The sequence below is a fragment of the Apis dorsata genome, unplaced genomic scaffold (genome assembly GCF_000469605.1).
Source record: "Apis dorsata unplaced genomic scaffold, Apis dorsata 1.3 scaffold_111, whole genome shotgun sequence".
In the NCBI taxonomy this organism is placed as follows: domain Eukaryota; kingdom Metazoa; phylum Arthropoda; class Insecta; order Hymenoptera; family Apidae; genus Apis; species Apis dorsata.
Window position 1 is genome coordinate 30,369 of NW_006263406.1, and position 5,164 is coordinate 35,532.

At 39.6% G+C, this 5,164-nt stretch overlaps 1 long non-coding RNA gene across 1 annotated transcript in view; it reads left to right on the forward strand.

Annotated features, from left to right (window-relative positions):
* The window catches only part of LOC116185151, a 21,645-nt gene extending 20,879 nt beyond the window's left edge, over nt 1-766 (forward strand). Inside the window, exon 4 of the long non-coding RNA XR_004149923.1 lies at nt 745-766. This is a non-coding gene — a long non-coding RNA (uncharacterized LOC116185151). The remainder of the gene's footprint in view (nt 1-744) is intronic.
* Nucleotides 767-5,164: the final 4,398 nt, after the last annotated feature.

Genomic DNA, 5,164 nt, shown 5'->3' on the forward strand with positions numbered 1-5,164 from the left:
GCGCTCCGATTATGGTGAGTAAGCGCGCCTTCCTTTCCGTTTCCTATCAATTATTTATGACTCCGCGCGCCACGCCATCCCACCACTCCGATCCGACCAAGGACGACGACTCGCGATCGGGAGTAGGGAGTCCCTGTTTTTCACCGAATTTCCATTAACCCCATTAACTTTTAGCGGGTACTTTTAGCACAGCCGATCGCTCTAAAAAAAAAAAAAAATTTTACTAAAATCAAATCATAATACTAGACAACGTAAAAGAAGTGAGAAAGTAACGTGTAATGAAGCGTAAACGTAACGTAAGTTGTTATTACAAAAATCTAAAATCTCAAAACTTTATCACTGTATTCGTCAACATTTTTATTCAACGCGTCTTTTTCTTCAGGAACTGGAAGAAATAGAAGGTTTATTCGTATTGGAGAAAGTTTGAAAAATATAGTTTGAAAGAGACTCGAGATAAGAAATAAAAACATGCAAGAAAATAAGTATATACATTCTAATATTAAATTATATTACCAAAGTGATATTCTATTTCAAAACATTTTTCTTGTTGTATTTATTTTATTTTTATTCCATTTGGTATATAAACCGCACCTGCAGTTAATGCTTACGTTCTTCTCACGCTCTTTTTCTATTCCCTTGGATTATCATGCACGAGACGAAGAGAAACGATATCGTAAAAATTAATGGCGGGTTTCGTTTGCGCCCGAAGACGCGCGTATCCTATTTCACGAATGAGAGAGAGAGAGAGAGAGAGAGAAAGAGAGAGAGAGAGAGAAAGAGAGAAGCGCGTTCGAGGATAGATAAGGAACTCGTGGAACCGTGAATACCGCGGCGTAGATCGCGATCGAAATAGTTGGCCGCGCGATTTTCCTCCTCTCGATTCACCGTTACCCGTTACCTTCTCCAGATGCCGAGAGAAAGAACGGAAGGCCTCTGATCTCGGCCATCGTCCAATTAAAAGAGCCAGGAGAAAAATCGAGGCATTTGCCTGGAAGAACGGGAAGATCGGTGCGATAGCGGTGCGCGTCTGTCGCGGCCAACATCCTGTCGCGAACTCGAGCACGCCTCGACACGGATTGGTGGTACGCGCGTTGCTTGTACGCACGGTACAGTTACGCCGCCAATATATATATATATATATAAATATATATATAAATATATATACCGTTCACCCATGAAAATATCCGATTTCGTCTAATTCGTGTTCGTGATCCAAGAGCATCTGAAAGATTATCGATAGAATATCGTTGATAAGATAAGCGATATCACGTCGAGCGATTCAAGTTAAAGAATATATATATATATATATATATATATATGGATGAGGCGCGAAGAGAGTGAAATTTTGTCCAGAGTCGAAAATCGAGTTCGAGTCGAAAGCGAAAGCGACCGTTAATTTGTTCGCTTTTGAAGCGAGAGGAAGAGGTTGAAACTCGAAACTCTTCTCCCGAGGCATAGAAATAGCGATTAGAAAGATCGATCGATATTTTCAAGCTATGAAACGCGAATTCGTGGTAAAAGGATTTTTTTTAGTCCATTACACGCGGTCTCTTGATAATTCGAATGATTCGATTCCATCGATCTTGCATTCGATCGAAGTTCGATTCGAAGGGGAACGCGATCTTCGTCGATCGATAGTGGCGAAAAAGATAGGCGCGGTTGGAAAAGATATCGCATCCACGTTTTCCCTTGGAAACGTTCTCCTCGATCTTTCGCGATCGAAACGCCCGAAGAAACGAGAGCTGTTCCTCGTCTTCGGGACAAAGTTGGGCGATCGAGAGAATCGTGACTCGAGCCCGATCATCCTCCAGATTTATGTACCTCCTCGCGCACAATCGACATCGTGCCTCGTCGAGATAAGATCGAAGAGACGCTTTTCCTCGGATAAAATCCCACGAAGAGGAAAGCGGAACGAATCGAAAATCGATTCATCCCTCCTCGATTTCATCCTTCCCTTCCACGCGTAGAATTCGCAGAGATAAGATCGAGAAGCGCCTCTCTTTTTCGAAGGAATCGTGACTCGTGCACGATCATCCTTCGAAAATCACGGATAAACGTGGAGGAAGATAAGCATCTTGGAACATACACGGACTCTCGATTCCAATCGCCTATCCGTAACGGTCGGGCGTAACGAGTGTGCGCTGGCCTCCCCGACCAGCGCCTGTCGTTGCGCGGCAGCAACGTGACCCGTAAAGTTGGCCGGTTAACTCGCTTTCGTCCGAAAGGACATTCCCAAGGTTCGTCGTGGGGACGAAGGTGGAGGAAGAGAAGAGGGAGGGGGAGGAGAAGACACCGTGGCGGAACTAGCTAGCTTCGATAGCTTCGATTCGTGGCAAGGATCGATGGAGAGCGAGCCCGGACTCGTTACGGGGCCTCGTGACTCAGCCGAGTGGAATTTCGCGACACGCGATACGACCGGCCTCTAGCGGCGGTTTATTAACGCGGCGCGGCCAATTCCGAGCACGGGCGAGCATNGCTACGAGAAAGAGAGAGCGTATCGTATACGCTATAGGTAAGAGAGAAAACCGGTCCTTTATAATTAGAGGATCGAGCGTGGTAAAGGCGCGCACCCCGAATAAACCGGCGAGCGCGATTTCGGTCTTTTGCCGATCCCTTAATCGCCGCCTCTGCGATGCTGGCTTGCGAAACGACTTATCTACAGTGGGTAACGAAAGTATTCGAACGCTTACGTTTGCAATTTTTGATGAACGAAATATATACATTAAAGAAACTTGTTTAATACAATGAGAAGTGTGTAATAGAAGGGAAATCTCAAGATTATGTCAGCAAAATTTGAAAATGATTCATCGATTTATGCGGTAGTTATAATACGTTTATTATATACACGCACATTTAACATTAATATTTCGTTAGATCATCTTTGGTGGTGATAATTTGTCTCGGTCGACTGGTTTCGTACTGCGAACCAGTAATTTTGTAAAATTACGATCGATGGAATTCCATATTTCTATAATTTCTTCTTTAAACATCCGCTTCGAAGATATTCGAAATTTGTTTAATTTTTTGTCCATTTCAGCCTATCAATTTTCTATGGGATTTATATCTGGATTCTGCAGTCGAGTATTTAACATATGGGATATATCGTATACGATCCATTCTTTGTCTTGTCGAAAGTACAAGTCTTCCAACAATCTCAACTTGTGGCCACTATCTTTGAGATTGTTCTTTAGAATATGTAGATATTTATATATTTATCGAGTATTCGGTCGATAAATACTAAATTCCCCATAACTGCCATGTCCAACACCATGACCACTGTATTTTACCGTTCAACATACATTTTGATCTTCTCCATACATAATTTCTCTCATTCGAATTAAAAATATTAAAGTCAGATTCATCGAAAAATATCATTTTTTCCCAAAAACCATTATCTTCCAAATTACAAATATTTTTGCAAAAGTCAATCTCTTCTTTTAATTTTGCTTATTGACGTACGGCTTTCTTCTTGGTATCTACTCTATCATGAAAATTATCATTTCGCCAGACTCGTCGACATAATCGTCGATAAATATCTTTTAGTTTTCAATTTTCTTGATCGATCCGAATGATTCACAACCGTTTCTTTAATTTTTGATTTTTTTTATAATGTACCATAAATTTACAATTTTTCCTATCTCGCTATACGATTTCCTTATACAGCCGAAGGATAGTTTCTTTTCGCACATTTTCGAATTCATTCTGAATATTATACCGCACACTTTTACTATTACGTAAAAATCCTCTCGCTTAGTTCCAGCGTTTACATTTCTGCCTATAAAATGTATAAAAGCTACCAACAACGTATTCGACACTTTTGCAACCTATTACTACCCCGTATACATAATTTAATATAACTGCTATAAATCGGTGAATCATTTTCAAATTTTGCCAATATAATCTTCCTCCTACTATATACTTGGCGGCGATTTTTCCGAGAGGGGGGGGGGGGTATTCGAAGGTCGAGACGGAGGTTTAAATTTTATTCGGATTAAAAGGCGCGCGTGAAGGAAGGAAACATCGTTAATCGAGATTTGAACGCGTTTGCTCGTCGGGAAGGGGGAAACGAAAGGTATTGCGAACAATTGATTAATTCGCTGGATTCACCGATAATTGCCACCGTAACCAACGAGACAACGAAATATTGTTCGACAATTAGATTTCGCGGTGGAGAGAAAGAGAAAGAGGAGATCGATGTCCGAGCTTGGTGTCGAAAATCAATCGAGGGAATGGAACAACGTTGTTCCCGGCCCGTGTGAGAGCATNAGAAGGATAAAGAGAAGAAGGGAAAGAGAGGAGGATCAGGCCCTTTCTCCTCAGATTCTTCTTCTTTTCGCTTCGCTCGAGGAGCATCGATCGACGCCCTGTGAGAAAATTGAAAATAAAAATAAAATAAAAGAGTTAGAGAGAGAGAGAGAGATACACAGATGGTGGGAAAGCGAGAAGGACACTAGAAAGGAGGCGTAAGAAGGAATTTTAAAATTTTATTTATCGCATAATTGGATCGAAATTTGGGTTATATCAGTAACCCAAATTTTTTTACGCAAGATATTGGAAAAATGATAAAATTGGACCGATATTAGTAAAAATAAATAATTTAGGTTATGCTTGCGAATTTCTTTATGCAAGGTATTGGAAAAATGATCAAATTGTATGAAATAATAAAAATAAATAATTTGGATTACATCAGTATACTTCCAAATTTCGAATTTGCAAATTTTTTTACGCAAGATATTGGAAAAATGATAAAATTGGACCGATATGAGTAAAAATAAATAATTTAGGTTATGCTTGCGAATTTCTTTATGCAAGGTATTGGAAAAATTATCAAATTGCATCGGTATGAGTAAAAATAAATAATTTGAGTTACATTAGTATTCGTGCTTGCAAATTTCGATTTTGCAAATTTCTTTACCCAAGGTATTGGAAAAATGATCAAACTGCATCAATATGAGTAAAAATAAATAATTTGAGTTACATTAGTATTCGTGCTTGCAAATTTCGATTTTGCAAATTTCTTTACCCAAGGTATTGGAAAAATGATCAAACTGCATCAATATGAGTAAAAATAAATAATTTGAGTTACATCAGTTTGCTTCCAAATTTCTTTATGCAAAGTATTGGAAAAATGATCAAATTGCATCGGTATGAGTAAAAATAAATA